The sequence below is a fragment of the Mesoplodon mirus genome (genome assembly GCF_964341445.2).
Source record: "Mesoplodon mirus genome assembly, chromosome: 5".
In the NCBI taxonomy this organism is placed as follows: domain Eukaryota; kingdom Metazoa; phylum Chordata; class Mammalia; order Artiodactyla; family Ziphiidae; genus Mesoplodon; species Mesoplodon mirus.
Window position 1 is genome coordinate 81,656,966 of NC_138980.1, and position 23,398 is coordinate 81,680,363.

A 23,398-nucleotide genomic window follows, 5' to 3' on the forward strand; every position below is an offset into this window, starting at 1 on the left:
ATTGAACATGCTATGAGAATTACTGTTAAGTAGGAGAGCCGAGGGCAATCAATGATAGAGAATATCAGAGGGGCCGTAAATATGTGGGAGGCATCAGTTCTCTAGGAATTGCTTTTCAATCTGTGACCTAAAAAAAGGAGCTGGGGGTACAACATTCCACACAAAGGGACATATGGAGAAGATTGCTGATGCAGTAAAGAACTTGGTGCATTCATGGAAAAGTCAGGATCTGTAGAAAGGGTCCATGTCAGGTGAGTGGCTGCACATGAGGCTAGAGGGGAAGAAGAGTTTGAAATACAGGGCCTGTGGCATTGGGAAGAACCATGGATTTTAAAGACAGTGGGAAACGATTGGCAGTTTGAAGCCGGGATACATATTCAGGTTTTACCAAGATGATTCAGTGTGTCATGAGAAAGGTTGCAAGCCTGCCAGTCATGAAGGAGTTTTCCAGTGGGGGGCTAGGTTGGGGGGCAGAGGTGGAAATGAAGAGAGGTCGACACATTGACAACTATTTGAGAGCTAATATCAAGAATGACGCCTAGGGCTTCCACGGTGGTGCAGCAGTTAAGAATCTGCCTGCCAATGCAGGGGATTGAGCCCTGGTCCGGGAAGATCCCACATGCCGCGGAGCAACTAAGCCCATGTGCCACAACTACTGAGCCTGTGCTCTAGAGCCCGCGAGCCATAACTGCTGAGCCTGCATGCCGCAACTACTGAAGCCTACACACCTAGAGCCCATGCTCCACAACAACAGAAGCCACCTTAATGAGAAGCCCCTGCACCGCAACGAAGAGTAGACCCAGTTCACCATAACTAGAGAAAGCTCGCGCACAGCAACAAAGGCCCAACACAGCCAAAAATAAAATAAATAAATTTATAAAAAGAATGACGTCTAGGTTCTCATCTTTAGTTACCAGAAAGCTCTCGAGATACCATACCTAGAAATCATCATTTAGTCAGATCCCTTAAGAGGTAGGGTGGGTAGTCTGATCCAGGCTAAGGAAATTTCACAACAGATGTTCTCTACTGGATTCCCCTTCTAGTTTTGAATAAAGATCACATGCAAGTATTTCCTGTTGATTCTATGGCTTCTGGAGTAGAATATAATCTTTCCCAAACTTCCCTTTCCTGCCTCCATATTGTTTTCCTTACAATTTCAGGCTGAGAACCAGCTGGAGAAACAGATGCTGTCTGTACTGAGGGGTTTCTGTTGGGAGTCTTGACATGTACTGACAGCCCACTCATTAGAATGGTCTGCAGTGCTCCCATCTTCAGGTTCCCTCCAGAAAAATCTGTGTTCAGGCTTTCCCCGCAAACATTAGTTCTGTCCTCTCGAGCACTCAGTCTTTTTATCTCCTGGGTAGTCTCTCTTTGCCTAGGAGGAACCATATGTAAAACCCATATTTTAGCACTATTCTGAACTTGTTTGGAATACATTCTTTGTACAAAGGACTGATAATCTTTTCCCATTTCCCTGGTTCTCATCATAAACATTGTGGATTTATGTTGCTATGTCTGAGAAATTCTAATTTCATTTTAAGGAGATATTATTTTGATTAAGTCCTCTCAAATAACATTTACTTCTTTTATAACTGACTCTGATTTTACAAGAAGGCAGTATTTGCAAAATTGTGAGGTTCATAAATCTCTCTCATGTACACTGTTAACTATTGATTATCTCAATAATACTTAGAGGCAGACATTATTATTACCATTGTTATAGAAGACAGTTGAGCCTTAGGGACTAAGGTAACTGCAGTGTTCTCTGGCTAGAAGATGATGCCACAGCTCTCATATTCATGGCCATATCCCATTTTGTAGTTTTCATTTTGATACAGAAACTTATTTACTATAAGAGGTAAAGAGGTTATATATTTTGAGATATTTTTGCTATATTCTTTTTGGGTATAAAGTTGTTTTGTATCATGGCCTCCAGAAGTATTTATAGCAAGTGCTCTAATGATTCCAAAACCAGGCATTCGGAGCATTAGAGCCAAACACTTAATGCCTAGAAGGGTTAGTTTTCTTCGCACCAAGAAAACCTCTGTTTGAGGAGCATTAGTCTTGACTCCTCAGGCAAGTTATAAATTTGTCTCTTAAGTTACTACAAGAAATAGGAAAAGAGTATAGGCTATGTACTCCTGGGAACAAAATTCTGAGTACAAGCTCTGCAGCCAGTAGGTCAAACAGTTACATTTTTACTTAGCGAAGGCAACATTTCCTATACCAAATGTCATGGCCACCCACATCAACTCAAGGGAGCACACAACCCATTATGATGACCTCTGATTTAGAATGCAGAGCATTGCTCCAGAAAAATCCCATCGACCCTCTTCCAATGGGAATATAAATTCTTTCTCATATTCATGTTTGCAAAATCATGTTGCATGAAATCAAGTAAAGTTTTTGGAAATAAAGCAACATTTTTAGTAGCTCCATACATTTATGTTATTATTTCAAAGTTTTTTAAAAAATTATTTTAATGTTACATTTTGAGCAATATAGAAATGCATACATGAGAGCCAAACTCTGAGATGTTAATAGATGAGGCTCTTAGAGATGAAGTAATCTGCCTGGGGAAGATAGCTGAGCTAGAACTTGAGTCCAGGCATTCTGAGCTCCACTTCAGTGGCCAGGAAGGGTTAGAGTCTACAGCAGTGATGGCTATATGTAAATGGAGGCAAAACATGCATTCACTGATCAACTACCAAATAAATGGGGAAGCCTGGGTGATCTCTTACTTTCACGTCTTACTTCTTAAGATTTTATGTATAATCCAGTTGGGATTCCCCCTGAAGTGTCGAAGTTGGATTGAGATGAGGTGTTCTTAGATCAGTCAAGACTGTTTTAGGAAAGTTCACCCTAGGCCAGAGTCCAGCGTAATATTCTTTTTTTTTTTAAATTGAAGTATAGTTAATTTACCATGTTGTGTTAGTTTCAAGGGTATGGCAAAGTGATTCAGTTATGTATCTATGCTTTTTCAGATTCTTTTCCATTATAGGTTATTACAAGCTATTGAGTATAGTTCTCTGTGCTATACAGTAGGTCCTTGTCTATTTTATATATAGTAGTGTGTATATGTTAATCTCAAACTCCTAATTTATCTGTCCCCCTTTTCACCCCTGTTATCCCCTTTGGTAACCATAAGTTTGTTTTCTGTGTCTGTGAGTCTGTTTCTGTTTTGTAAATAAGTTCATTTGTATCATTTTTTTACATTCCACGTATAAATGATATCATATGATATTTGTCTGACTTATTTTGTGTAATATGATAATCTCTAGGTCCATCCATGTTGCTGCCAATGTCATTATCTCATTCTTTTTTATGGCTGAATAATATTCTATTGTATATATGTACCACATCTTTTTTATCTATTCATCTGTCAGTGGACATTTAGGTTGCTTCCATGTCTTGGCTATTGTGAATAGTGATGCTGTGAACGTTGGTGTGTGTGTATCTTTTCAAATTAGAGTTTTCTCTGGGTACATGCCCAGGAGTGGGATTGCAAGATCCTATGGTAGCTCTACTTTTAGTTTTCTAAGGAACCTCCATGCTGTTCTCCATAGTGGCTACACCAATTAACACTCCCACCAACAGTGTAGGAGGGTTCCTTTTTCTCTACTCCCTCTCCAGCATTTGTTATTTGTAGACTTTTTAATGATGGCCATTCTGACTGGTATGAGTTGATACCTCATTGTAGTTTTGATTTGCATTTCTCTAATAATTAGCAATATTGAACATCTTTTCATGTGCTTTTTGGCCATCTCTATGTCTTTTTAGGAGAAATGTCTGTTTAGGTCTTCTGCCCATTTTTTGGTTGGGTTCTTTGGGGGTTTTTTTGATACTAAGCTGTATGAGCTGTTTGTGTATTTTGGAAATCCCATGTCTTAGCATTATTTGCAAATATTTTCTCCCAGTCCATAGGTTGTCTTTTCATTTTGTTTTTTGGTTTCCTTTGCTGTGCAAAAACTTTTAAGTTTCATTAGGTCCCATTTGTTTATTTTTGTTTTTATTTCCATTACTCTAGGAGGTGGATCCAAAAAGATATTGCTGTGATTTATGTCAAAGTGTGTTCTGCCTATGTTTTCCTATAGGAGTTTTATAGTATCCGGTTTTACATTTAGGTCTTTAGTCCATTTTGAGTTTATTTTTGTATATGGTGTTAGAGAATGTTCTAATTTCATTCTTTTACATGTAGCTGTCCAGTTTTCCCAGCACCACTTATTGAAGAGACTGTCTTTTCTCCATTGCGTATTCTTACCTCCTTTGTCATAGATTAATTGACCATAAGTGCATGGGTTTATTTCTGAGTTTTCTATCCTGTTTCATTGATCTGCACATATGTGTTTGTGCCAGTACCATATTGTTTTGATTACTGTAGCCTTGTAGTATAGGCTGAAGTCAGGGAGCATGATTCCTCCAGCTCTATTCTTCTTTCTCAAGATTGTTTGACTATTCGGGGTCTTTTGTGTTTCCATCAAGTTTTATAATTTTTTGTTCTAGTTGTGTGAAAAATGCCATTGGTAATTTAATAGGGATTGCATTGAATCTGTAGATCCAGAGTCAAGTGTAATATTCTAAGGAGGGCTACTGGCTGTTACCTGTTGTGATGGTTAGTTTTTATGTGTCAACTTGACTGGGCTCTGCTAGCCAGTTATGTAATCAAACACTAATCTAGGTATTTCTGTGAAGGTATTTTTTAGATTTGATTAACACCTATCTACCTGTATATCCATCCATCCATCCATCCTGTTGGTTCTGTTTCTCTGGAAACATTGACTGATAAAGATTTTCCTACTGAAAGTGGTTCTAGAGGAACAGAATATTAAGGATGAGTTTTCTGAAATGGTTATGCAGTTTATGGAATTGCTTCCTTAATTTAATGAGATTCAAAGACAGTAATGACTCTATTTCCAGTGGTAAACAGGGCACCAGTGGTCCAAGGTGTAATATGGCAATAGAGATACACAAAATATCACCATGAGATGCTCCTAGTCAAAAACTTATAAAAGGCTGGGTTCTGCATGCCTGCTGATTCTCCTCAGGATCCATCCCCACCACCCCTCTCTGCTTTTAAACCTATAATTTGATTCATGTCCCAGCAGGCCCCAAAGGGTGAGGTGCAAAGTGTGGCCCATGAGGAGGTGTTCCACGCTCCAAAAGAATTGCATGGGTTTCCAATTTATACAGACAGAAATCTGGGAACTGTGTGTGGGAATGAATATTAAGAGTGTGGGATGGTGGTGAAAGGACCATAAAGTTGTTGGTAAAAGGATGTAATTAGTTGATATGGGCTCACTAGGCAGAGATTCTGGATTTAATGTTGCAACTTTAGGAGTTAGAAAGGGCTCTAACAGTTTGGTTGGTTGGTCAGCCAAAACATGCACCAAAAGGTGGCCCATGGCAAGTGAAGTTGAAATGCTGACCTGCCTTGGTTTACTGTAGAGGAAGAGATGCAAAGGCTTTGGGAGATTGGCATGTTGGAGTGGACTTATCATTTAAGCCTGCTCACTCACCCTGGGAGGGTCTAGAAGGACTCCCTTTCACCATGACTGAGAAATTTGTGAGGGGAGCCCCAAGCATCCTTGAAAGTGCTGTGTGATCACTCTTTTCTGTAGGTCAGAAATTATAGTGGAAACTGCTGCACCTGAATTGGGGAACCTAAATGCAGTGGGTATAATGGGATTCCTGGGTGGCAGGAGCCAAGTAGCAACACTCAGTCGCCAAAGGCAAAGGGGGTGTGGTTTTCACAGTGGACAGCAGAGTCAAAGCAGCCATCAGAATGTCTGACTCAGAGAGACCTATGGCATTGGCTCATTGATCATGGGGTGCCTAGAAGCGAAATAGATGGCAAGCCCTCTAAGTATTTACTTGATCTGTATAAGTGGAAAGAGTGCTTGGTCAAGTGAACAAAAGTCTAGCTTGAATCATAAAAACAGAGAGTAGGGCCCTTCAATTAATTCCCCAGGCTTGAGCCAGGTTACAGACCCAGAACCCTCTGAATGAAGTGCAGAAGGCCAGATCACCTTTAGAAAGGACCTCAATATATTGCCCAAATTTATACTTTCAGTCTTTCTTCCAACCTTACCCAAAGGGACCTACATGTTTTTACCAGAGTGACTGTGCACTGGGGAAAAGGATATAATCAGACCTTCTGGTTGTTACTGGACACTAGCTCTGAACTGATACTAACTCCCGGAGATGCAAAATGTTATTCTGTCACCAGTCAGAGTTGGGGCTTATGGAAGTCAGATGCTCAGTGGAGTTTAAGGTCAGGTCCATCTCTTAATAGATCCAGTGGGTCCCAGAGTCCATCCTGGGAAAATGTAGTCATTTCCCCAGTGCTGGAATGCATAAGTGGAATAGACATACTCAGCAATTGGAAGAATCTCCACTGGCTCCTTGACCTGTGGGATGAGGTCTATTATTGTGGGAAAGGCCAAGTATAAGCCATTAGAACTGCTTCATTTTAGGAAAATAGTAAACCAAAAGCAATAGCATATTCCTGGAGGGACTGCAGAGGTTAGTACCATCATCATGGACTTGAAGGATACAGGGTGGTAATTCCCACCATATCTCCATTCAGTTTGCTTATTGTCCTGTGCAGAAGACAGATGAATCTTGGAGAATGACAGTGAATTATTATAAGCTTAGCCAAGTGGTGACTCCATTTGTAGCTACAGTTCTAGATATGGTTTCATTGCTTGAACAAATTAACATATCCCCTGGCACCTGGTATGCAGCTATTGATCTGGCAAATACCTTTTGCTCCATACAGTTCAATAAAGACCACCAGAAGCAGTATGCTTTCAGCTGGCAAGGCCAGCAGTACACTTTCACTGTCCTACCTCAGGAGTATGTGAACTCTCTAGCCTTATGTCATCGTTCAGTTCAGAGAGATCTTAATCACCTTTCTCTTCCATAAGATATCACATTGGTCAATTACATTGATGACATTATGCTGATTGGACTTAGTGAGCAAGAAGTAGCAACTGTTCTAGAAATTGATAACATATTTTGACATGCTGATTGGACTTAGCAAGAAGTAGCAACTATTCTAGAAATTGATAACATATTTGTGTGTCAGAGGTTGAGAAGTAAATTTGATAAAAATTCAGGGGTCTTCTACCTTAGTGAAATTTCTAGTGGTCCAGTGGTGTGGGGCTTGTTGAGATATCTCTTCTAAGGTGAGATAATTGTTACATCTTATCCCTCCTCCAACCCAGAAAGTAGCACAATGCCTAGTAGGCCTTTTTGGATGTGAGAGGCAGCATATTCCTCATTTGGAAGTGCTACTCTGACCCATTAACCAAGTGGCCTGAAAAACTGCTCGTTTTGAGTTGGGCCCAGAATAAGAGAAGGTTCTGCAACAGGTCCAGGCTGTCATGCAAGGTTCTCTGCCTCTTGGACCAGCAGATCCAATCAATGGTGCTTGAAGTGGCAGGGTCAGATAGGGATGCTGTTTGGAGCCTTTGCAGACCCCTGTTGGTGAATTACACCATAGGCCCTTAGGATTTTGGAGCAAAGCCTGTCATCCTCTGTGGATAACTACTGTCTTTTTGAGAAACAACTTTTGACATACAACTGGACCTTAGTAGAGGCTGGATGCTAATCCGTGGGCCACCAAGTTACCATGTGACTTGAGCTGCCCATAATGAACTGGGTAATATCTGACGCACCAAGCCATAAAGTTAGTCATGCATCAAATGGGAGTGGTAAATATAAGATTGGGCTTGAGCAGGCCCTGATGGCACAAGTAAGTTACATGAGGATGTGGCCCAAATGTCTGTGGTCCCCATTCCTGTTACAGTATCTTCTCATCCCCATCCTATACCTATGGTCTTATGTCGAGTTCTCTATGATCAGTGACTGAGGAAGAGAAAACTCGGGCCTAATTTACAGATAGTTCTGTACAATATACAAATACCACCCCAAAGTGGACAGCTACAGCCCTGCAGCCCCTCTCTGGGACATCCCTGAAGGATAGCGGTAAAGGCAAATCTTCCTAGTGGGTGGAACTTCAAGAAGTACAGCTGCTTGTTTATTTTGCTTGGGGGAGAAATGGTAAAGGTGTGAGTATATATCAGTTCATGGACTGTGGCTAATCATTTGGCTGGATGTTCAGGGACTTGGAAGGGACATGACTGGAAAATTGGTGACAGGGAGGTCTGGGGAGAAGATACGTATGTAGACCTCTCTGAATGGGTGAAGAATGTGAAGATATTTGTGTCCCCTGTGAATGCTCACCAAGGGGTGACCTCAGCAGAGGAAGATTTTAATAATCAAGTGGATAAGATAACCTGTTTTGTGGATACCCGTCAGCCTCTTTTCCCAGCCATCCCTGTCATCGCCCACTGGGCTCACGAACAAAGTGGTCATGGTGTCAGGGATGAAGATTCTGCATGGGCTTAGCAAGATAAGCTTCTACTCACCAAGGCTGACCTGGCTACTGCCACTGCTGAGTGCCCAATCTGCTAGAAGCAGAGACCAACACTGAGATCTCAATATGGCACTGCTCCCCAGGGTTATTGGCCAGCTACCTGGAGGCATGTTGTTAAAATGGACTGTTTCCATCATGGAAGGGACAGCACTTTGTTCTTACTGGAATAAACACTTATTCTGGATACAGATTTGCCTTCCCTGCATGCAGTGCTTCTGCCCAAACTACCATCCGTGGACTTAGAGAATGCCTTATCCACTGTTTTGGCATTCTACATATCGTTGCTTCGAATCAAAGAAATCACTTCACAGCAAATAAGATGCAGCAATGGGCCCATATTCATGAAACTTACGGATCTTACCATGTTCCCCATCATCCTGAGGCAGCTGGCTTGATAGAATGGTAGAATGGCCTTTTAAAGACTCAACTACAATACTAGCTACTTGATAATACCTTGCAAAGCTGGGCCAGTGTTCTCTGGCTTCATTTATTCTAAATCAGAATCCAGTATATGGTGCTGTTTCTCCCACAGCCAGGATGCATGAATCCCAGGAACTAAAGGGTAGAAACGGGAATGGCACCACTGACTATTATTCCTAGTGCCCCACTAGCAAAATTTTTGCTTCCTATCATTGTGACCTTATGCTTTGTTGGCCTAGAGGTCGTAGTTCCAAAGGGAGGAATGCTTCCACCAGGAAACAGAACAGTGATTCCACTGAAGTCAAAGTTAAGACTGCCACTGTCCTCTTTGGGTTCCTTATGCCTCTGAGTCAACAGGCAAAGAAGTACATCTGTTAATATACTGGCTGAGGGATTGATCCTGATTACTAAGGGGAAATTGGGATGCTGTTCCACAGTGGAGGTAAAGAAGAATATGTCTGGAATACAGGAAGTCCCTTAGGGCATATCTTTTTTTTTTTTTTTTTTTTTTTTTTTTTGTGGTACGCGGGCCTCTCACTGTCATGGCCCCCCGTTGCGGAGCACAGGCTCTGGACGCGCAGGCTCAGCGGCCATGGCTCACGGGCCCAGCCGCTCTGCGGCATGTGGGATCTTCCCGGACTACGGCACGAACCCGTGTCCCCTGCATCGGCAGCATATCTTATTACTACCATCCCCTGTGATTAAAGTCAAAGGAAAACTACAACTCAATTCAAGCAGCCTGCCCTACAGATTTTGGACTTGTCAACCCCAATACCATGTGACCTAAAATAAATGTGTGTATCTATGTATCTATGTATCATCTTTGTATCTACCTTTGTATTATATTTATATATTTTATATATTGTATATAAATATTTATATTTATATATAAATCTATCTCTCTATACACACATACTCATGCACACTGCACATTCGATTGGTACTTTTTCTTTGGAGGACTCTGATATACCTGTAAATTACAAATCCAGAATTAATTGCCCTTTCCCCTTTTATTTTATTCCATTTTAATTACAAAGGAATGCATGCTTATTCTAACCAGTCCAGCAGTTACTGAATTGTAGAAGTAAAATGTTAGTTCTCTTCAAACCTCCTCCTTTGTTGTGTATCCTTCCATATCTCTGTGCACTAAATACATACATGTACACAAATGCACACTCATAGTCACATGTCTAGAATATATTTTATTTTTTAAAGGTGGTTACATTCTACATAATACTCTCTAACTTTTTTTTTTTGTAACTAATTAGTACATTATATAACTACCTCTAGGTAAATACTCTTAGAGCCAATTTTAAAATTGTTACATACTTGTCACTAAATTTACCATAACTTAATCAAGCATTTCTCTGTTGATGGCCTTTTGGATTGTTTTAGTGATTTTTGCCCCTTCACAGAACGCTACATTAAATTTGTACTTTCAAGCTTACAAACCGTTGTTTTTATTTTTGTATAGTCTCAAAGTTCAGGTTTCTAGGCTCAAGGGTATGCACATTCTAAATTTTAATGTATATTTATAGATTACTTTTATAAAGGTAATTCATTGTTCTTCCAGCAAAGTGTGTAGCCCCCATCCTTACCACCACTGTATGTTAGTTTTTGATGTTGTGAATAAAAAATGAGACCCATCTATATTATATTTTTAATTTCCTTGCTACTGAAATGATCAACCATATTTTCATCTGGTTGAGAGCTGGTTGACATTTCTTTTTCTATCACTTCTTCATTTCTTGTGCCCATTTTTTTATGGCATTACTTTCCTTTTTTAAAAAAACATCTCTAAGAGTCTTTCATCTTTGCTGAGCATGGCCTTTCAGTCTATGTAATGTGTCCACATGTGCAGAGTCAGGTCACTGTTTACATAGGTCATTGCAGTTTAATTGCACTGACACTATCCTCCCACCCACAGTGAGAAACAAAAGGACCTGCAAGAAGGGGATGATGTGAACCTCGAAATTTCTGTCTGTGGCACAGCAACTAAAGAAATTCTAAAGAAAAATCATCCTGTCAGCTTCCTCAAACTAGAAATGTATTTAAACTGCAATATAGATCGAACGTCCAGCTTGCAGAATTGTAGACTTTTCCAATTTGGTGTTGCTCCAGGTTAAAAAACGTACCAGCTGAAGAATGTGAATTGGAATCATTTGCCATCCGTTCCTAATATAATGACTGATTTCCCACTTTGGATACAGTGAGCTGCAGGCACTGGGTTTGAACTGAGTCCAAGTGGAAGGTGGCCAGACATATTAAATTTAAGGCCTCTATTGCACAACTCCCTATAGAAATTGTGCAAATAATGTAGCCGAAGTGCTTTCTGCATGCTGTGTAACCCAACTCTGTTGGCAACCTGATTAATTCCTTGCCCTTTCCTGTAGTAGGCACAGTTAGGAAATACACTAAAAGGTGACAGAAACCATAATAGAATCTGTCAGGTATTACATTCAAGATGTTATCTTCTTCATTTTCAGTTTAGAAAAAATTTCTCCAAAAAAGTCCTCATGAAGCTAGTATATAATAATTACCCCTCAGTGCTATTTTTCTTTTGTTAATAAACTAATATCAGAACATATAAGTCCAAGCCTGGAGCCGATAGTTATTTTACATTTATGTTGATTCTACAAGAACTAAATATAAATAGACACCCAGGCTTATTACACACTGGCCTGATTGATGCAAAATAGCACTTCAGGTTGGACCACTGTATCAACACATATTCTCTGTTTTATATAAGTGTGTACACATAGGCTTCAAATATTGAACTTTGGTGTACCCTCACCTTGCTCTTTGTGGCTTTTCTCAAAAAGAGGCTGTGAGACAAGGATAACTTTCGAGCCTAAATAATAAGATATATCTAATCTAAGATTTGTGGTAATTCTAGTTTTAGTCTTTACCAAGATGGAGGTGTTGATGTTGTCAGGGTTCCAGTGAGAAAGTGATGCCAAGAATGACATACCAGGTTCTACCCAAGTCATCTGAAACTAGGGCTTGTTGAAAGGAACTGATGTGTTAAGTAGACACTATTTTTTTTCCCAAATGGAAATGTGTTAGAGGTGACTTCTGTGCTGTTGTTTTTTTACTTGTAAGTTCTCTTTTAATTGCACGCTAGGAACTGAGGGATAGGTCAGTATTTGGCAAATGAATTCTAACATATGACTTGGAAGTCAAACTGGCAAAAAGAGGAGTGTGGTGACTTGTTGCATTACTGATGAGGGGTAATGAGCGCCTGAGAAACTCAAGCAAGGATTGTATTACAAGTGCTGGGAGAGCTCAGCCTGGCCTTGGAAGCTGAAGAAATGAGTCAATGATTTTATGAGGCAACCGAGAGAGTGAATTTTGCTTTTGTTTTCTAGATTTTGATTTCTTTATGTTTCCTTAGAGCAGGTACCTTGGTTGGAATGGGACTGAACAAACTCAGCTCCAGGAATTAGTAACCAATTTGCTTTTAAGTGTCATATTTCATGTTACACTTAACAGATATCACATGTTTTTAGTTGGTCTTTTCTGTATATTGACTTTGGCTTATGGGGGAGAAGGAACTCAAATAATAAAGCACCGTGATGTTTAGAGATTGTTTCCATAAATCATGCTTAGCTACAACATCAGTGTATGTTTGGGATATAATTATATAGCATGCCATAAAATATGTGTGTGTGTATGTGTGGTATGTGTGTGTGATTCATGACTGAAAAAGCTCTTTTTGGGCAGCCGTCTAGTTGTGGCCTGCTGACCTAAGGAAAAACATCTGGCAATTAAATGGAAAAAATTGTAGGGTTAATTGATATGGGAAGACTAATAGGATTCTGGCTGTGCTTGGGATCAGAATGTGACCTCTGAGACATCATGAATTGAAAACTGGAAAACACTGAAAACTGAATTAGAACTCGCATTTGAAAAAATATTTGAAGCAGCACCATATGCCAGAGTTAATCAGTGTCAAAATGTATTACTTCACATCTTACTCTTGTAAGTAAGAAGTAAAGGAATGAAAATAAGTTTGTCCTTTTGTTATGGACTGAATTGTGTCCCCACCCCCTGAAATTCATACGTTGAAGCCCTAACCCCCAGTGCGACTATATTTGAAGATAAGGCTTTTAAGGAGGTAATTAAGGTTAAATGAGGTCATAAGGGTGGGGCCCTAACTCAGTGCTTCCTTATTTATAAGAAAAGGAAGAGGTGCTCGGAATGCACACTCAGAGGAAAGGCCATGTGTGGACACAGGGAGAAGGCAGCCAAGTACAAGCTGAGAAGGGAGGCCTTGGGAGAACCCACCCTACCAACACCTTGGATCTTCGACACCCAGCCTCCTGAACTATGAGAAAACAAATTTCTGTCATTTAAGCCACCCAGTCTGTTGTCTTTTGTTATGACAGCCCTAGCTGACTAATATACCTTTTGTCTAGTTGCCTGAAAATAGGGTCTAAGGCACTATTAATACTTCAGTCAAATATACTGAAATATCTATGGTGCCAGAAACAGTTATCTGGTATTTGTACGGGTTTTCTGGGGGCAGACGCAACTCCAGCGGCAGGCTGGAAATTTTTCTGATGGTGTCAGAAGTGGCCATAAGGTTGTCAGAGTAAGTCAGAGTAAGTGGGGTGGACATCTGTTGCTGCCCACCCACAATGTTTTCTCTTCCCCTCTAACATTACCATCACTTTCCTATGAGGAATGACCCCACCCCATGGCTACAAGTGGGGCAGGTGACTCAGCCCTGGACGAGAGTACAGTAGCCCCTTTCCAGAAAGATTGTGCAGGAGTGGATGTGTGACAGTCACAGCCATTCAGCATCAGCCCACATGCTCTTACTGGGGAAGAGACCTGTTCTTTCTGCCAAATTTACTAAGACGATAGTATGTAAGCCTAGCAATCTTAGCCAAGCAACTTTGAGCCATCCCTGGGCCCAAACTTGGACTTTCCCATTTCTAGAACCAATAAATCAGTTCATTTTTTGCATAAGCCTGTTGAAATTGGCTTTCCAGCTCTTGCAGCCAGAAGAGACATTTTAGCTATCATTGTGGCTGAAGATTAAAAAAGAGATTTAAAACTCTTGATTCAGACACCCTCACCCTTCTCCCAACTCATCCAAACTTCTCTTAAGCTTCTGTTATCCTGAGCTGAGATTCCATATTCTCTGTGGACAGCCTCCTCCTCTTGTCTCTCGCCTCCTGGTACAATTCTTAGGTGCCCAGCATATGCTAACCTCGCCCTGTTACTTTGTGTGTGTGCAAGTTTTGAAACCCACAACCTAGAGTATTGGGAGATAAGTAGCCTGGAAAATTACCAGCGAGACCAATAAACTGCAGAGAACATAAACTGTTCTCTGCAGTTTATTGGGCAGGTTGGTTGAGGAAATGGAAAGAGAAGGCTGTCACTGGATGGAAGAGGGTATCCTCAGGGCCTGCATGAGCTACACAGCAGTGGAAACAAAGACATTGTAGCCGATATCTGCAAGCTCTGCAGGAAATAACAGGGGAGGTGGTGGTGGAGCACAGGTAGTCAATTACCTGGATATTGGGTAGGGGACAGCAGGAATTAAAGGGCTACTTTTGAGGAATAGATTTGTTTCTGGTTTCCTAATTGTAGTGGGTTGAATAGTGTCCTCGACTCCAAATTCATGTCCATCTGGAACTTGGAATGTGATCTTATTTGGAAATAATATCTTTTAGGTGTAATTAGTTAAGGATCTGAAGATGAAATCATTCTGGATTTAGGTGGGCTCTAAATCCAATGACTGGTGTCCTTGTGAGAGAGGAGAGGACACAGAAACAACCTAGGGAAGAAGGTCATGTGAAGAGAGAGGCAGAGATTGGGATTATGCTTGGCCACTAGCCAAGAACACCAGGAGCCATCAGGAGTTAGTAAAGGCAGGGAAGGATTCCCTCCTACAGCCTGTGGAGGGAGTGTGGCCCTGCCCACACCTTGATTTTAGACTTCTGGGCTCCAGCTCTGTGAGAAAATGAATTCTTTTTTTTTTTTTTTAAGTGAAATGTAGGGCTTCCCTGGTGGCGCAGTGGTTAAGAATCTGCCTGCCAATGCAGGGGACACGGGTTCAAGCCCTGGTCTGGGAAGATCCCACATGTCATGGAGCAAGTAAGCCCGTGTGCCGCGACTACTGAGCCTGCGCTCTAGAGCCTGCGAGCCACAACTACTGAGCCCGCGTGCCACTACAAGGTATTGAATATAATTCCTTGTGCTATGCAGTAAATCCTTGTTGTTTATCTCTTTTATATTTGGTAGTATGCATCTGTTAATCCCATACTCCCAATTTATTGCCCCCTCTTCCCTTTTGATAACCATAAGTTTGTTTTCTATGTCTGTGAGTCTGTTTCTGTTTTATAAATAAGTTCATTTGTATTCTTTGTTAGATTCTACATATAAGTGATATCATATATTTGTCTTTCTGTCTCGGACTTACTTTACTTAGTATGATGATCACTAAGTCCATAAATGGCATTAGTTCATTCTTTTTTATGGCTGAGTAATATTCCATTGTGTGTGTGTGTGTGTGTGTGTGTGTGTGTGTGTGTGTGTATCTATCTATCTATCTATCACATCTTCTTTATCCATTCATCTGTTGATGGACATTTAGGTTGCTTCCATATCTTGGCTATTGTAAATAGTGCTGCTATGAACATTGAGGTGCATGTAACTTTTCGATTTAGAGCTTTTGTCTTTTCCGAATATATGCCCAGGAGTGGGATTGCTGAATCATATGATAACTCTATTTTTAGTTCTTTAAGGACCTCCATACTGTAGAGGATAGATTCTTATTGTTTTTAGACAGCAAATTTTAGGCAGTTTATTATATCACCCATAGGAAAGCAGTACACTAGAGAACCTGTAAATATGGGAAAGTGGGAAGAAGGTTGAAAACTCTAAGCGATGACATTGAAAGTGGGGAGTGCCCGTCAAACTTCATTAGCATTGAGATCACAAAGAACAGTGCTGTTCCCCATGTAAGTTCCACCTTGTGCCTTTAATCCTAATTAATCAGGTGCTGACAAGCCTTGTATGTTATCTGCTGGCCATTCCTTGTCAGGAAAAGCAGAGATTTGCTGAGCTTTTTGCACTTTTCTCAGAAGGGGAAGGGATTGAAAAATACGGAACATGATGATTTTCCTATGGATACGCTGCAGTGTGCTCTGGCACCCTGACAAGTTGGCCATCTGCTTCATAGAGGTAGTCCAGCTCCATCAGAGAGACAATATAATTTCTGTCACTTCTTAGAAAAGCATCCTTGTAGCACCACTGTCCTTTAGTGGGTTCATTGTATAGCAGCGTAAATGTTCTCAGCTAGGGTCACCACCCCTCCTAGTTTGCCTCGGACAGTCCCAGTTTGCGGGTGTTGTCCCAGCCTAATTAATTATAGCCCTCCCCCTTGCACTTTGAAAAGTGCCCCTGTTTGGTTGATAAACGATATAGCAGCCTCATTTATGACACAGTCCCTCATTAAAAAAAAAAAAAGTCTCTAAAACTTTGCAAATGGATTTACTTTCCTTTTCTTGCCAGCCCCTCCAGATTACTTAGTTACAGGGTTTTGGAAGCAGAGATGAAATTTTTTGAGGGACTTTTGCTGAGGAATGAGAAAAGGGAAGCTTGTAATTGATTTGTTTCCGAAAGAAGCGTTGCCTCCGGCTACCTCCCACTCCTCCCCACCCAAGGTTCCTCCCCTACCTGCTTTTTTGCTTTGGCCAGCACAGCCGTGCCTGTATCCAGTGAAAGGAATTTGGCGACTTCAGCAGTGTGACCAGCTGCACACAGCCGTGTCTGCAGAGCAGGTGGAAGCTGGCGTTTTGCCCAAGCCTGGCCAGACAGCTTCATAAATCCTGCCCTTACCGCGGCCCCGAATTACTTTCCATGACACAAAGCCAAGCTGTGTTATTCACCTAATGCCCCAATTTACAGTTCCCAAGACAAAAGAACATACAGATAGGGTTTCAGGGCTCTGTTTGCCTTCACGTTTATCGAAAGGTTAGTTTCAGGTCATGCTCAAGAAACCTGACAAATGCTGGTGAATAAACCTAAAAATAAATTAAGTGCAAGTGGGAAACTTAAGCATTCCTTGTTCTTGTGCCAAAAGAAAACTCAGCCCAATTTACATTCTTTTAATATCTGAAACAAGCAGCTGTTCTCTTATTTGTGGCATACTGGGGAGTTATTATGCTCCCTTTCAGCTCGTGTGCATATGCATGCATGTGCTTATACATAAGGTGCACACACACACACACACACACACACATGTTTGCACAGTCCCCATTTAGGCATTTGTTCTTGTGTCTTCAAGGACCTGAGTTAATGGAAGACTTAACTAGTACATGGAGAAAAGTGCTCATCTGGAGGAATGCTCTGGTGCCCAGGAATGCCACCCTATGTCCTGCCAGGCCCAGGAATACTAGGACTTCAGGTCAGAAGTCTCCCTCCACGTACCTGCATAACTAGTGATATATCATATCCATGAGGGTGAAGGGCAAGCAGTTCGTTCATGCAGAGGCTTAGGACTGCAGAGCAACAGCGTGCTGGAGGCAGTTCACATCTTCAGTGAATGCCTGGCTTGCAAATTAGTTTCTTTGTTTGCTTTTGTTTCTAAATGTATTTGTATTTCCAGCCCACCATTTTGACTCACCTGTGTCTGCCCTGAGTCTCTCACCATCTCCCAGCTTCTTCCAACCCTGTTCTTGGGAAGCAGTCAGGTGATAAGATAAATGAGAAATATGATATCATTCACAGTATAGCCTGAATCAATGCTTTCTCTTAACAGGGCTAATGCTTTTTATAAAAGTAAATAAATGGAGGCTTGGAAATGAGTGGGTCTCTCAAAATAGCTCTCACTGGCCAAGAGCACCACCAATTGAAAATGGCTCTACAGAAGCCTCGGGATGCCAGCAGTCTATGGCCAAGGTGTCCACCCTGACAGGCTGCTAGGACAGCACTTAATTCCCCAGGACTGGGTAAAAGGTGTTTCTTTAAAAAAAAAAAAAAAAAAAAAAAAATAGACAACAAAAGTCTACCTTCCCACTTCAGAAAGCTACAACCAACCTTGAGATTTATTCTACTGCTGTTGTTTTTTTAGGTATAAAATTTCACTGTGATGTAAATTTCTCCTCCTCCCATTCTCCCTTCCTACCTACCCCAGCCTAATTTTTCTATTCATGGGATTGGGCTAGAAATCTCACAGAGGGACGTAAGACATTTTTAGAGAATAAACGCATTGATCACATCCAAATTTCACAGTGGGTTTGTAGATGCCAGCTACCTCTGTTAGCAAAATAGAACAAGCCCGACGTTTTTTCTAAAGGTTAAGTCAAATAAAACCCACCACCCTCCAGCCTCTGAATGCAAAGAGGAAGTGTGGCAGATGAATGTGTTCGGTGACTGCTGTCACAGACTTGCCATATGGTTCATGGGTAGTAGCACTTGGACAATTGGGGTAAAAGGAGCTTGTTGAGTGAATGTCTTAGGGCAGGGCAGTGGACCAGTCCACGACCTGTTAGGAACCGGGCTGCACAGCAGGAGGTGAGCAGCGGTGGGCCAGCGAATGAAGCTTCATCTACCGCTCCCCATCGCTCCCCACCGTTCACATTACCATGGAACCACCCCCTACCCCGTCCATGGAAACATTGTCTTCCACAAAACCGGTCCCTTGTGCCAAAAACGTTGGGGACTGCTGTCTTAGGGGACAGACCCGTCCCGTGGCACCATTAGCAGCCACATTTGTTCTACCCCCGTCCTCTAGGCTCTCGCCCATCCCGCACGTGCTGCTAGGATCCTACTGCAAGTTCTTTGTGTCTCCCCCAACAGCTTTCCTTCATCCACAAACACTGCAGGCCAGGAGAGTGGGGATTTCATTCCCCTGGGAGCAGCCCTCGGCCACTGACACGTGGGAATTGGAGGATAAGTGCCCCAGTGGGGATAACCCAGATGTGTTTTACACAAGCTCCCACCAGTTCCCTGCGGGATTGCATCCCCATTGCCCACAACAACAGCTCCCTCAATAGTGCATTCTTTTTTTTTTTTTTTTTTTTTTTTTTGCGGTACGCGGACCTCTCACTGTTGTGGCCTCTCCCGTTGTGGAGCACAGGCTCCGGACGCACAGGCTCAGCGGCCATGGCCTATGGGCCCAGCCACTCCGCGGTATGTGGGATCTTCCCAGACCAGGGCACGAACCCGTGTCCCCTGCATCGGCAGGCGGACTCTCAACCACTGCGCCACCAGGGAAGCCCAATAGTGCATTCTTGAATGGCTTCTTGCCTTCCTGCCTCATTTCCCCTCCCCACTTCACGTGCTTCCTAGATCCTCTCACAAATAAGGTTCTTGTATTCAGACCCTTGTCTGGGGTCAGCTTCTAGAGGATCCAACCTAAGAAAGCCCAATATGAGGATATTTATGAAAAGGCAAGGTGAGACCATGGCAGTTATGCGACTTGTTTCTGAAGAATGGTCCCCAAAGGGTATTTGGAAACTGCATAGAGGATGTGGCCCAGGAGTGACTGAGTAGATGCATGGGGGTTATAGAATATTAGCTTCCAGATCCAAATGTACCTGTAAAAAGGGTGACGTGTATGTGTGTGTGTGTGCTTGTGCACGCATATGCAAGCATTGGGGGGAGGTGGATTGTGGGGAGAAATTAGGTAAGGATTTCTAGTCTTTCATTATTAGGATTATGACTGGGAAGACAAAGCATCGCTTTGAGATTTGTCTGTGTGTTTGAAAAGGCAGTTGAATGTTATTAATGTATTCCAGGAAGTACCGAACACCAACTTGAAGCTTTTATCATCTTTTCTTTGCTCTAATTTCTAAAGCAAAAATGCCTTCCCTCGAAATACTCTATTAAAGGAACATATGAAATTAATGAAACATATCATTACTTTTACAATGGCCAAATTGTAGATTTGTCACAGTACAGAGACAGAAACTCATTAAGTCATTGTGCTTCTGCTTCACATTTTATAGTGTATTAAAAGAAAAGGAATTTTCCAAACCTACCAAACCTTCTTTTTTCCTATTGTGTCTGTGAAACTTCTTTTATAGTTTGAGCTGCAAATCATCTGACTTATCTCTCTATGCCTGTAGTATCAGTGGAACAGAAATCAAGAATAGCTGTGGCTGAAAATGAGAATCTCAACTTGGGGTTGTGAATTTCAAGGTTTATTTGAAAACTAGGATAGAGTTGACAAGTCTTGCATCCTTTGAAAGCAGATGAGGACAGCAGCATTCTTCTTTATCAACCCGTCAGAGCCCTTCCCTAATATCTTTCAGGGGAACTGAATTATTTATCCCATTGGGTTTGGGCATCGTAGCAAATGTCAGCAGAGTTGCAGTGTGAAGCCACACCGATGGTTCCGTTACCCTCTATATTATGTTGAGAATGCTGCATCTTTTGAGTGGATGCTGTGACTGTAGCAAAGAGTGATATGAGAAATCAAGTGTGAATCATGATAATACTGGTGAGTGCTCCTTCGAGACTCTGTCCCTGCCCTGAACTATAATCCAACTCTTTTTTTTTTCTTTTTTTTTGCGGTACACGGGCCTCCCACTGCTGTGGCCTCTCCCGTTGCGGAGCACAGGCTCCGGACGTGCAGGCTCAGCGGCCATGGCTCACGGGCCCAGCCGCTCCGCGGCATGTGGGATCTTCCCGGACCAGGGCACGAACCCATGTCCCCTGAATCAGCAGGCGGACTCTCAACTACTGCGCCACCAGGGAAGCCCTAATCGAACTCTTTGAAAGAATATGAAAATCCTCTCAAACCTGTGCACACCACTACTTCTTCATTGCCTTTTATTTTCAAAATCAGCCTGCATTTAAAAAAGTATTGACAGTAACAATTTGACACGACTTATTTTTAAATATCTGCACATTTTTTTCACTTTGGAAAAAAAACAAAGCAAACAAAATGTCTCATCAGGCACTTGACAGCAAAAGTGTCTTTGTGACCTTGATCATGGAGCTTTGTCCTTGTCTTATTTTGGAAAGACATCTAGGAAATGACCTGTTGAGGGAGAAAAGTATGTTTCTTTTGGCCCTATCCCACCTTCTCCTGGGTATCCTTCAGTTAATCTTTGTGTCCGTCAGGGTTCGAGAGAGATTGATTTATTGACTGAGAGATTTTAAGAAATTGGCTGGCAAGTTCAAAATCTTTATAGGTCAGCTGGAACCTCAGGCAGCATTTCTATGTCAGTCCTGAGGCCGAATTCTTTCTTCTCTGGTTTTTGCTTTAAAGACCTTCCACTGATTGGATGGGGCCCATCTACGCACATTATGGAGGATAATCTGCTTTACTTAAATTCAACTGATTGTAAATATTAATCATATCTACAAAATACCTTCACAGCAACATCTAGACTAGTGTTTGGTTAAGCACTGGGCACTATATAGCCTAGCCAAATTGACATATAAAATTAAATATCATATCTCTCAAAATGAAATTATTGCCTTCATGCCTCATGTTGTATTGGAAGAATATGGTGTTTTGAGGGAAAGAGACTAGATTTAAAATCCAGGTCTGCCACTTACTGTATGTCCTTGAGTAAGTATAAAATCTTCTGAGTTTTCTTATTTATAAAATCAGGCATATCAGTTAAGATTCTTTCTCTTGCAAGGTACAGAAAACTCAATCCAGTCAGACTCAAAAAAGAGAGGGGGAATGAATTGGCTCAAGTGACTAAAATTTTGAGGTGTTGGCATGAGTTCAGGATTCAGATTGATCCAGAGCCCAAACAATGTCAGGGAGACTCAGGTTTTTGTTTCTTCTCCTATCTCAGCTCCCTTTGCCCTAAGTTCCATGCTCATAAGGCTCTCCCCTGGTGGTGGCAAGCCATTTCTAGCAGCTTCATTCTACGGCCTTTTAGGTTAAGGATCAGTTAGAGGGCACGTTTCTGTTCTCCCAAGACATTCTCAACCACTTTCTGTGGCCAGGTCAGGAGGTGATTAGCAAAGCCAGGCTTGGTCACATGCTGTATTTCCTGCAGCTGAGAATAGAGCCCCATCCAAAGAGATGGACTGAGAGTAGGCAGTGGATGGATCCCCAGTCAAAATTTGGAGCTATCCAAAAAGGGGAAATAGATGCTAGGGAGGCAAAAACAAATGTCCATTGCATGATGACGTTATACTTAACCCACAGGGTGGTTATCAGGATTCACTGTGTTTTTATAAACCCATGAAGCATAGCAGGAATTCCTTGAATGGCTGTTGCTGTTTTTGAAATGCTTCTATTGGTACAAGCTTGGGAGAACTCTGAATTGTACATACTTGGCAGCAGTGTGAAAACAGTGTTTCCATCTCAGCTGTGACTCTCCCAGGTCCTTCCCTTCCTTATTCACTGTCTTTTTGAGAGGACTGGCCTTAGAGTAACTGGCCGTTGAAGTTCAGTGTCCCTTCAGTCAGATCAGCTCTGATTGGTGTAAGTTCCTAACTAAGTATGCTTAGGCATTGGAGCAGAGGACAGGAATGGACATGCTATATATGTTAGAAAAAATATTCCAGATATATTTTTTTAAATGATGAGCTGTTAAGGGATTTGTCTTAGATAGTCTTATCTAAAGATGGCCAACATCATCTTGTTATATTATTTGTGTGTAATCAACCTGTCCTAAAGAGAATGAATGAAACTGATGGGAAGTGAAATTTTGGCAAATTGAAATGATAGTACAGGATAATTTTTAATTGAAATTGAAATGAAGGGAGTTCAAAGCAGGGAAAAGGTAAACCATAATGGGAATTCTTAAAGGTTCTATAATCAACTTATCTTGAACAAAAGAATTAAAAGCAATTAATGGAACCTATTGGCTCCTGGGTAAACTTAAATACAACTCCTTCCACTCCAAGCTCTTTATTTCATTCTTTTAGTTCTATCCCCAAACTTTCTCCCTCCTCCTTTTCAACTTCCTTTTCAGCATTTTTCTTTGTACAGCTGTCCCTCAGTATCCATGGGAGACTGAGTCCAGTAACCCCTACGCATGCCAAAATCCGTGGATGCTCACATCTCTTATATAAAATGGCAGAGTGCAAGGAATATAGTCAGCACTCCGTATCCATGGGCTTTGTATCCATGGATATGGAGGGCCAACTACTGCATTTTCAGTAACACTCTTGGGCTTATCAGTGGCATCCCAGTTTGCTTCAGGAGAAAATGTGTGTGTGTCTGTGTGTGTGTGTGTTGGTGATGTTGGTAGGGTGATACTAGAGATGTTGGAATTAGAGATTTTGAAGATAGAAATTACTCAAATAGTAGGATTATTTTGAGTGAATTGGAGTGGGAAGAGAGGGTAGGTAAGAATACTTCTAAAAATCAACTGTGGCAATCAAAGCACCTAAAACCCAGCAAAACCTTAGAGCTTAACTTTGATTGAGACCAAGAGAGTTAAGTGTTACTGTTAATGTGAAACAGAAAGATCATCCATTTTTTTCAACAACTGCATCTAGAGGAAAAGAATGAGGAAATCACCTTTAGGAGATAGGGAGGAAGGTGAGGTGACAAAAGACAGTTAATTCCTTGGAAGGGTTTTCTGATAGCCACAGAAATTC